General features: G+C 31.8%; 1 pseudogene; it reads left to right on the plus strand.

Moving 5' to 3' along the window:
• Positions 1–2,249: 2,249 nt before the first annotated feature.
• Positions 2,250–12,261, plus strand: LOC114762277 (receptor-like protein kinase THESEUS 1; annotated as a pseudogene).

Here is a 12,261-nt window from a genome sequence, read left to right on the forward strand (position 1 = left end):
CTACTGATGAAGAAATTAATGTAATTTAATCCCATCTTCATTCATTTTTTTAAATGTTGCGTTTCTAATCTTGGTCATAGAAGGTGATAACCTGTTGCTGGTTTTTTTTTTTTTGGGGGGGGGGGGGCTCAACCATATATAGCTTGTTGCTGGTTGTGTCTTTCAAATTAACAATAATCAACCATGTGTGGGTGTTATTTAGTTTGATCATTATGCAAGTTGTTGCGTTGTAATTACTCCAGTTTCATCTGATCAAGTCTCTGTTATATATGTTCTAACCCATGATGGAATGTTTGTAAGATGTAGTTTATAAGTTTGATCATGTAGTTGTATTGTGATTTGTCCAGTTTCATCTGATCAAGTGTCTGTTATGTTCTAATCCATTGAATTTGGCAAAGACAGATATATACGGCATGAACAATGTGCTTATATCGGATTTTCTACCCAAAACAGAAATCCAAATTAAACAACGATAACACACACATTTTAATTATGCGTGATTTAAAAAAATATATATATATGTTGGTTTTTATTGTTTAATTTGTGTGTCGGAACTTAATTATGCATTGATGTGATTATTGTTTATTTATTTTTATGATAAATAATAAATAATTAGTTTGGTTTTCCAGTTTTTTATGTTTTGAAGAGATTATTCTGTATCACGCAAGTACTCCAGATTAAAAGGTGTTTGGATGTGTCCAATAGTACTTTTCAAGAGCACTTTTTATGAATTGAAACAAACTCTTCCATGTATTTATTTTGTATATTGTAAAATTACTTCTAAAATTATAATTTGGTTTTTATCTAAACACCTCTTAAGGTTGATTCCAATAAAATAAAAATGCTTATTTTTTATTCATGCATGTTTAAATCGAGATTGGTATTAATTAAAAGAAAAAGAAAAAAAAAATCTCTTACAAAGACACTTAAATAAACCAATTTTTTATTTGGGTTATTGAATTTGTCAATACCTTAATCAGGTGACATGACCCAAGGAGAAATTTTTTTATGAAATGATTAAAGTACCCCTTTTACTGGAAACCTAGAGAGATGATGATTTTTTTTAATCATGCCCATATAGCATATATGCTATATTAAATATTCCTCCCTTAGTCCTCCAAGTGTGTTATAGAGATAGAAAAAGCTGTTAATTCAAAATTAAAATCTGTTAGCTGCAAAATGAAATCTGTTAATTTTTAAGGTTATGTTGTAATAAAATTTTATTTAGAGACTTATTGTAAGTGTGTTTTGAAAACAAGAAGTTATTAATTTAAAATTATAACATGCTAACTATGAAATGGAATATGTTAATTTTTAAGGTTGTATTGTGAGCAAATTTTAATGAAACTTGTTGCAAATGTTATGGAGATAGAAAGTGGTGAATTTAGAATTGAAATATATTAATTTTAAAATAAAGCACGCTAATTTTTAAAGTTATATTATGATCAATTTTTATTTAAAGACTCATTGCAAGTATGTTTGAGAGACATAAAGCTGTTAGTTTAGAACTGTAACTTGTTAACTGCATAATTAAATTTATTAATTTTTAAAATTGTATTGTAATTAAGTTTTATTCAAATGCTTGTTACAGATGTGACATGGAGGCCTAAAATCGTTAATCTAGAATTAAAACGTGTTACCTATAAAATAGAATATATTAATTTATAATTCCCTTTTGGTTTTTAATGAAAAGGGTATTAGAGATATTTCATGAAATTTTAAAATCTCTCTGAGTCATATATATGATGTCAAATAAAAATTTAGATTATTTAAGTATCTTTTTATGGAATTTTTTCAAAGAAAAATGGAAACCTCCGGCAATATCAATGTCTACCATTATTCGATTGTGGTATGGTATTATTTTATACCGTTTTCCCTATGCCAATGCATAGTATAGGGCATAGGCAACAAGTACGGTATGCTTTCTCTGAATTTAATCTCAAAGTGTTAGTTTAAAATTGACAATCTAAGTTGTTTTTCATCTTCCTAACATATTGTATCTTGTATATATTCGAATTTATGTGTTGATTGTACGCACAATGGATCTCGTTTTTTAATTATAATTTTTGTCAATAATATATACATTAAATAAATTAAAAATATTTTTTATTCCTAGAAAATTAAAAGAGGAGGTGAATCATCCAATATATTATTATTATTATTATTATTATTATTATTATTATTATTATTATTATTATTATTATTATATGCTTGCTTTCCAACACAGGAAAAGCAATGAATCACAGGCCATGGAGGATGGGGCTAAGAATACACTTCGAGAGACAGGTTTGGAGAGGAGTGATTGATATATTGTATAGAAAATGGAAAGATAAGCAAGTAAGTAACTGCTTTATCTCTCTGGTCAAAAAAAGTAACTGCTTTATCTGTCCTTAAATATAATCATAACATAATATTTAAAAAAACACACACAAATCAGGAAAATATCAACAATTTATATATTATATATATGTACAAGTTGATTTTGACTTAGAGGCATACTCTGATTCTATAAATTTTCAGTATTCAACTCATTTAAACTTTTCTTATTATAAAAAAAATTGGTTTTTCTTTTCATTTTTATGCTCTATTTATATTAATTTTGGAATATAAGTAGTAATCATACTTAAATAATTTGTTTTAGGGCTTATTTTCTTTAAGATGGATGAAAGAAGTAATGGAGAAACTGTGAAAAAGGCAAAAAGCAGAAGAGAGCACACTTTCTATTATAGAAGGACTAATTAATTGGAGAGGGATCGAATTGGTGGGTGGGTGGGAGGAAGTGGAAAGAGAATAATGTAAACAAGAAATAAAGTATGAAGAGAGGATATTTGGAAAGGATTGGGCAATGGTAAAAGAAAGAAGTCATTGATGAAGAGAGAAACTAGGGGGGAAACTAAGGAAAAGATCAATTGTCTTTGCAGCCTAATGGTATTAAAGTTTCCTTGAAAGTTGCAGAGGTTCAATCCGCTTGAAATTTTTGACTGTTAATACCGTCTCTTTAATTAAAAAAATAAATATTTAATTAAAAAAATATTTGAGAGGACAAGAGGAGCAACTGAACAATCCATGAGAACGAAGTATATACGGAGAGGATGAATATAAAATCCCTTCCCACTCTTCAACTAATTTTATTTAATATTAAATAAGTAAATAAAAAAGTTAGAAAAGCACATTTTTAGAAGTAGCTTCCAAATTAAATTTTTAATTTAAAAACATTTAATCATTTCTTTGATATTTGGCACAAGAATCTATCCACCCACACACATATGTATACTGTATGTATATACAGACATACACAAGAGGTATATATAACTAACAGGGGTTAGATTTAGTGAAAAGAGTTAGTCTCTTATAACGTAATGAACTAAGATTCAAATTCCTATTAAAAGAGGTGCCTATATTTAATATCTGACAGTACATCGGACATAATTGCTTTTAATAAAATGATATCTGTGCCTAATGTCAAAAAAAAAAAGAAGAAGAAGAAGAGGAGGAGGCAGGCATACACACAAACTTACGTGGTTGTGTGACTTGTTACTAGACGAGTATGGAACGAGTAAGGGCAATTAATTAATTATATTCCCAACGCATTGAGTTGTCTTCTATTCTTCCACGCATGGAAGTGGAGTTTGCTGAAAGCCATTTACATAACCGCTTTCACACTCCAAATTCTACATATATTGCGAAAATTAAAACTTTGGCCCCTATACTTTGAATTCATAAATTTTGAAACACATCCTTATACTTCAAAATTCAAATTTGCTTGCATATTTTAAAACCAAACTTGAGCCCCTAATAAATATAATGGCGTATATCATTACCCTCAGAACTATGGATCTTATAAGGTGCTGATTAATTAGGTTGTTCAGTGGATTAATATATAGCGCTTTTTTTTTAGTAGCAGCCACTTAATTTGCAACCAAATCAACGCTCCATGGTGCCACAAAATTTGCCTGTTTTATACTCCCTTTATGAATACTCATTGCATACCTGTAATCCATTATAACATGTCAATTTTGTCTTTTATAACCCATATGAAAAGACAACAATTGCCCTAGGATTATTTTTGCCGACACCTCTTCACCACCACTGGCCTGGCAACACTTGTTCCTTCGTCGGCTCCTTCTTCATTTTCATCAATGGTCTTCTTCATTTGAGTAGGCATGTTATTGATTGTCGAAACATCTACTGAATTTTGATTCTTCCATCCATCCTAAACACTTTTATCTCCATAGATTTTAATTAGTGCTTCATTGCTTGTCGCTACTTCATGATTTAGGTTCATCCACTGAGCAATTCGGAGATCCCCCCCCCCCCAACAACGAGCTCATGTATTCAAGTTCTAGATCTCAAGTTCCATCCAATGCTGCTTATCGATTTTGATAATTATGACTTGAACGACAGTAATTGGTTTCACGCCACTAAGACATCAATTTATTGATTTCATTTTTGTGAATTTTGATTTTTGCCTAATTTGTGTTGTCGCTGCAACTCTGATTCATCGGCAATAGGATAGAGGAGGCGGAGGGGAGGAAGTTTGCTTTACATTTTTTCCTTTTCACAATTATTTATAAGTTAAATTAATTAAAAAATTAATGCCGCCTCTCATCCTTTTAATATCATACCAAACAAAAACATGGTAATGAAGATTGCATGCATTATAGATTGCATTGCATTACATTGCATTCATAACTTGTATGCAATGCAACCAAACTGGCTCTAAGTATTGGATTCTCCAAGATGCTTTCTTTAGCTATAGGAACTGCCCATTTATAGAAACTTACCTTTAACATATATACTGTTGATAGAAATATTTTTAATAAAATATTATAATTTTGAGAGATAAAATAGATTAAGATTTTATATTCATGATAAAAGCTAATTTTCTAACTAGCAAGGATGAGGGGGAATACCAAACAACATAGATTCAATGCAGTAGGGACTAGTTTAAAAATATTCCAAGTGCAGGAGGGGTCTATTTCAATTTAAAGCCAAAGTGCAATTGAGGACCACATATTTACTTTCCCTTCACTTATTTTCTTTGTTTTTTTTTAATTGGTTGATTAAGATTCAATGTTTCTGCAAAAAGAATGACTAGTCAATCTATCAGACATGAATTAGCCTAATTTACTTATTGAAGTAATTTAGGGTTAAGTTGAATAAAACTCCTTTGACCGAAAAAAAGTTGACTAAAACTCTGAAAGGGACCCATATAACAAGGATACTGCTCTTATACATATAATTTGATGGACTACTCAGTCAAGACATGCATAATAGTAATGGAAGCTATCTTACAGTTAATTCAATGCTGGACCCTTGTTCCGGACTTTTTGAGAGATACAATAATTTTGTCTTAATAATTTGTGGTTTCCTTTCCTGAGTTAACTTCTTGGTACTTTTTAATGCGTCGTTTGGTCGTGTTTGGTTATGTGGAAACAAGAATATTAAATAGGAGTAGATATATATAATTGAATGGATTTTTTTAGGTTCACATTACTTTAACTTCAAAATATAATGATCATGTATTCAATCCTCCTCCTTTCTTTTTCCACCAGACATTCATCAACCCTCCTTCCAAGACTTATAAACTGAATTCAACCGAATATAAATTTTTCAAATGGTGCTTTTCTTTTTAAAAAAATTGACTGTGGAGCTGGTAAGAAAATGCAGGCAGAAATCTGGAAGTTACAAGTGCAGGAAATACATAAATATATAAGCCGCTCACTAATTCTGAATGTGTTGAATATGGACCTGTTTTTAGAAGGCCAACTGAGATATCAAATTGATTTTGGAATAATATTGTCCCTTTGATTCAAAAACACAAAAAAAAAAGTTATATATATCAGCTTTAAGTGAGCTTTTCACTTTACATCACTGCTTCACTACTCTAGACTATTGTACTCCTTCAGTTCTAAATGTAAAACCTATTTTGTAGTATAATAGATCTCAAGGAGTATGAGTGCGCCTATGTGTTAGTTTTATTTTCCTTTTTAGAATCCTTATTACAATCTTCCTAATAAAGTATTCCAAAGCTAACTAAATTAACGTTTTCCCATATTACAATCATTATGAACAATGTTTAGCCCACTAAAATCCTCAAACTAGGACTTGTTCATGGTTTCCATGCATGTTTGAGACTTGCTCCTCAAAATTAAAGAGAACCTCCTTGGTGGTTTTTCCTAGTTTGGATGATGTCATTGACTTGTTTACTTAACAATTTACTACATTTTTTTTGTCTCCAAACTGCTGTTATAACAAGATTTAATATAATACTACTCTGGTTTTTAATATAAAATCTAGCTATTAAATTTTGGTTCTAAATATAAAATCTCAATTCACTTTAATTTGTTTTTCATCTTTTCCCAAAATATTCCTAACACCAAAAGATAATTCCAATCATCCAATATACATGATTAAGGAGAATAGTTTAGGAACACCAATGCATATTTGTGACAACTAATCAACTTAAATAATTTTCTTAACATCCTCAAATTAATTATTTAACTCTTATATTAAAGACCGAGGGTATTAATAAAGAATAATACTAGTGAAGAAGGATATTATTGACAGCAAGCAGGAAAAAATTTATCTGCATATTCAACCACCTTAGCTTGTCCAAAAACCTTTGTTAACGAAATTTCCTTACCCAAAATTTAAAATCAAAAGAATTCTTATACAACATTGACTGAACAGCAACAAACCAGCACATTTGAAATTAAACAGAAATTTTTTTTTGACCTTGAAATTAAACAGAAATTGAACGCAAGACTTTAGCACCAATAAACAACATTTTAATTAGAAATACAATCTAATAATCTCGCACAATTATATGTACAAAAATCTAACATTGTAAACAATTTACTTCAGGAAAAATGGAATATCATAGTGTAGTGTATATAGTGTCCGTATCAATATTAACACAATATAAGTATATACTCTGGATTTTTAGATTTAGAGACCATGACTAGACAAAGAAAAGAATCAAGCGACCATTACCAATGCAGAATCTCTGCAGCATCCTTCAGAGTTACGACGACACTGGTCAAAATCTTCAGTCCTTGATACTACCTCTGGTCTTAATTATAAGAACTAGTTGACTAATTTGAAGAGATTAAAAAAATAAGTTAAATTAGTTATTTGCAATAAATAGGTATTATCTTCCTAAAATATCCTTGCTAATCAAGTATATTGGCTAGAACTACTATTATTAGAAAAGCTGTCTTAGAAAAAAAAATGTATAAGTATGAAAGACAAAATATATTTGGGTCTTATATTTAGGACCAAAATAAAAGTTAAACGAGGTTTTACATTAACGACGGGAGGTAATATAAAAATTAGTTGACTAATTTAAATAAATTAAAAAAACTAATAAAGTTAGTTATTTGTAATAAATACGTGTTATTTTTTTTAAAATATTCTTGTTAATAAAGTATATTAGCTAAAACTACCATTATTAGAAGGACTATATTAAAAAATAAATAAATTTGAGAGACAAAGTGGATTGGGGTCTTATATTTAAGATCAAAATAAAAGTCAAACAAACTCTTATATTAAGGACCGGAAGTAGTAAAAGCGAAGCATATTTTCCATGATTCTTTATTTCTCTTTATTTTCTACTATCTCCGATCTTTAATAAAGAGTTGGTTGAATAATTTGATTAGATTAAGAAAGCTTGTTAAGTTAGTTATTTATCATAAATATGTGTCATTTATCCTAAAGTATCATTGCTAATCAAATATATTAGCTAGAGCTATACTACAAGGACTACCTTAAAAAAAGTAGATAAATATGAGAGACAAAATGGATTGAAACTTTATATTTATATTTAGAACGAAAATAAAAGTTAAATGAGTTTTTATATTAAAGATCGGATATAGTATTTCAAAGAAAGCAAAGCAGCCGAATCACAAACACTGAAGGAAAAACGTAAACATGTTGTCGCAGCCTAGCATGCAAAACATCCAACAATGCTGATTCCGATGTCTTCAAGTGAGACTGGAATTTTGGTTACACATTCCCCACATTGAAACATGCTTGTCGGGGAGGTAAGGGGCTGAAGAAGTTGATTTATCATTTCTTGAGAATCAAATTGAGGATTCTTCAGTTACACCGGTCTCTGCGACTCTTATATTAAAAACTTTAGTTTGAAAGTTAAGTATATTCTTAGATTTGTTAAAAACGTTAATAACAAGTTTTTAACATTACCCTTAAGTTTATTAAATTAAATTTTTATAATCCTTTCATGTTAATCTCTCCACTTTGTTGGTACATCAAGGAAGGAAGACGACAACAAAAGAAAATAGACAATAGGGGAAAAATAAATGATTGGGACAAATGGGACTTGTCATCCTTGTAACTTGTAAGGTCTCTCCCAAAAATATTCTTACACTATCTCCGGTCCTTAATATAAGACTTTATTTAACTTTTATTTTGGTTTTCAATATAAGACCTCAATTCATGTCCTTCTAATGATAGTAGTTCTAGCTAATGCACTTAATTAACAAGGATATTTTAGAAAAGACAACTTATTTATTATAAATAACTAATTTAATTATTTTTTTAATATATTCAAATTAGTCCACTAGCTCTTATATCTAGAGTCGGAAGTAGTATTAAGGACTAGCTAGTTAAATTTTTTTTTTTATTTGCCCCACCCTTCATGTGTGTCTCTCTATTGTTTTTGATATAAGACGCATAGTGATAAAAAATTTTGATATAATAAATATAAGAAATTTGATATAATTATTTTTCATTTACAAATGGCAAGCCAATGAGCTGCTTTGTACGTTTAAATTATAGGAAAAACTAGATCAGGAGAAATGGGCCCATAAGATAAATGAGAGACCATTTAATTTGAGCAGAAAACGAATTTTGTCATAATTAAGAAAAATTTACACCAGGCCCACTTCAGTTATATCCTTCTCAATGCAAAGCCCAAATGAATATGTGAATTGGTGCTCATCACCTGCTTAACGGTCATCCGCGTTTTCAATATATGGATCCACATCTTATTTCTATTTTTTAAGTACACCCGTGTTTATTGTAGAATGTAGATACTGGGTACATCCAAGCTGCTATTGTTTGTCATAATATATATAAAGATCCCATTTTATATATATATATATATATATATATTCTTTGCCAGAATAAAGGTCCCACTATAGGTAGTGAATCCTCCTAGAGATTGTACAGAGTAACTAAATAGTTAACCACATTAGGAATAATAGTTAATTTTTATAACCTAACATGATAATGAGTATAAAAAAGTACATCTATATCTAATTGTGCTTTTTTTTTTTTAACCAGCAATTCTCCCATTTTTGTAGATGGATAAAAAATCTGACATACACACACGCTCTCACACATTAATTATTACTTGATTGACTCAGTCAACACGTAAACATAAAGTTCGCCAAAAAAAAATCATTGAAATATAGTAATGAAAGATATCTTATTGTTAATTTAATCACTGGACCCGGACTTTTTGAGATACCATAATTTTGTTTAATATTTGTTGTTTTCTTTCCTTCTTAGTTAGTTTGCCGGTAATTTCTGCCTCTTTTAATCCGTTTGGTTCTAAGGAAACAAGAATGCAAAATAAGGAACCGGTTTCAGAGTTAAGTATCATGATATTCATTAAATCTCAACCGTTTAAATTTAATATAAACAGCTTCGACTTAAATTTTTTTATTTTTTAAAAAGTATTTTTCTTTAATAGGTAGATAATTTAAAATAAATATAATCTTTTGTAAGTTTTTTAAAAAATAAATTCTTTATTTAAAAATTATTTGTTGAAAATTTTAAATTTAGACTATTAAAATTATATCTAAATAATATAAATTTCACCATAATAATGAGTATTAGATGAGTAATGAAACTAGTTTCAGAGGATCCATTTGGTTGGATTTTTAACTTCGAAATATGACCATCCGAACCTCCTTGTTCTTTCTTCCAGATATTCAGCCCTCTTTCCAAGACTAAGAAGAATTTGTACCGAATATAAACAACGTACGTGCCATTGGAGAGTCTCCTCTAATATAATACAAATTAACGAAATGGCAAGTTCGAGAAATGGCAACCTTTGATCTCGAAGATGATGAACGTCCATTTTCATTACTCTCATATTTCTTCTTCCTTTCATAATTCATTCATCCTTTTGTGCTGCATCCACACATATTCCTCTTGATAGTCACTTCATTGCTTGCGGTTTTCTTCCAATAATATTGCTCATCTTCATCGTACTTTTGTTCCTGATTCTTAATACCCATCTGTTAGATTTGATTCTGAACATTCTGCTACCATTAATTCTTCTAGAACTTTCTCCCCCATTCATCAATCTGCATAAGAACTCTCACAATCTCAACTTCTTACAGCTTCTACATCAACCACAAGGGGTGGTATTTCATCCCACTTTACTTTCATCCTCTTTCAGAAATATTAGCTTCAGTCTCGTTCAGTGTTGTCACTGGAAGCTATATCCTCCTTGATCGCTTTAGCTTTTAACACTTCTAAACACAATAGTGCTTCCTTGTTCAAGGAGTTCGTGATTGATGTCAATACTGACACTTTAACCCTCCCTTTATTGCCTCTAGAGAGACTCCGATGTTGCATTTGTGAATGCCATTAAGCTTGTTTCTGTCCCACGAGATATTGTCTGTTAATCATACCTTATCTTTTCCAATATTCAAAGGTACTGTTCTTGAAACCTTGTCCCGCTTGAACATGGGAGGGCACTGCCTAGTCCCTTCACAAAACGACACTCTTTTCAGAGTTTGGGAAGAGGCGATAAATATCTCCAGCCCAACCCTTTAGCGTCAAACGGGTCAGTGAACCCATTCTCCACAACGTCTTCATCCAACGACTTCGTGTCTTGCGAGGTAGCACCTTCCCGCAGATGTTTATGCCACCGCAAAAGCCTTGAAATATATTTCAAGCAAGTCCAATTTGACTTGGGGGTCTTCCCAGTCAATCCAAATTTCAGATACATTCTGAGGATGCATTTCTGCAATATCATTAGCAAGTCCAGAAACCGCTTGCTTTTAAATGTGTACGTAAACTCCGATGTTGTGTGAATCTGAATCTATCAGCCTTTACCTATGATGTTGGTGTTCCATACGTTATATATCAACTATGTCACAGATAATACTTCTGAAGAAGATCTAGATAAATTAAGTGTTTTAGTGGAAGCTAGTGGCCTTTAGCAGCGCTTTAATGCTATTTTGAACGGCCTAGAGATCATGAAGTCGAATTTAAAAATTCCAAAAGTAGCAGTCTTTTCAAGCATTTATTATCTGGGCGCTCGGGGGTGTTTTATACTGTTGTCGTCGTTCCATAAGAGCCGACAAGTCCAACCGAACTTTCCAAACCAACGGTGGAAGTCTTAGAATATTGACGTTCCCAGACATTCAAGAAGCAACCGGCAATTTCGAAGAGAAGAATCATATTGACACCGGTGAGTTTGGGACGGTGTTCCTGGGACACCTCAAAGATGGTACGAAGATTGCGACCAAAAGAGCAAATTAAACCCTCGATCCAAACAAGGCATTGCTGAATTCCAGAACGACAGATCAAATTCTCATCGCAACTTCGTCACCAAAATCTTGCCTCTCTTCTCGGATATTGCTACGAGGATAACCAAATGGTTCTGGTTTACGCCTACATGGCAGGTGGTTCTCTCAGCAGCCATCTCTACGGACCAAACATCGTTGTTCCGCTCCCGTGGAAGCAAAGGCTAGAGATTTGCATGCGGGCATCAAGAGGCCTTCATTATCTTCAAACTGGTGCTTCTCAGAGCACAATACACAGAGACATGAAGACAGCGAATATTCTATTGGACGAGAATCTGGTGGCCAAAAAGTTTCGGACTTTGGGATCTCACGGATGGGCTCATCCCTTGACAAGTCGCACGTGAGCACTGTAGCTAAGGGAAGCTTCGGTTACTACTTAGTTCCCGAGTACTTCAGAACGCAGCGTTTAACAGAGAAATCAGATGTGTACTCATTTGGGAGGGTGCTTTTGGAAGTTCTGTGTGGGAGACCTGCAGTGAATCGTGCTGTGCCAGACGAGGAAAGGAATCTGGCAAACTGGGCGATAAGTAAAGGAGAAAATGATGAGTCGTCGTCCCTAGAAGAGATAATAGACCCAAGTCTTCATTGGGAAGGCGAAAGACGAATCTGTGAGAAAGTTTGGGAAGTGGCTAAGATGTGTTTGGAAGGGAAAAGGGCTGCTCTCCACTTGCAAGGCGGCGAAGATACTAATTGA

This window comes from Neltuma alba, unplaced genomic scaffold (genome assembly GCF_004799145.2).
Source record: "Neltuma alba isolate B1F8T4 unplaced genomic scaffold, ASM479914v2 tig00011204_pilon, whole genome shotgun sequence".
Taxonomy (NCBI): Eukaryota; Viridiplantae; Streptophyta; class Magnoliopsida; order Fabales; family Fabaceae; genus Neltuma; species Neltuma alba.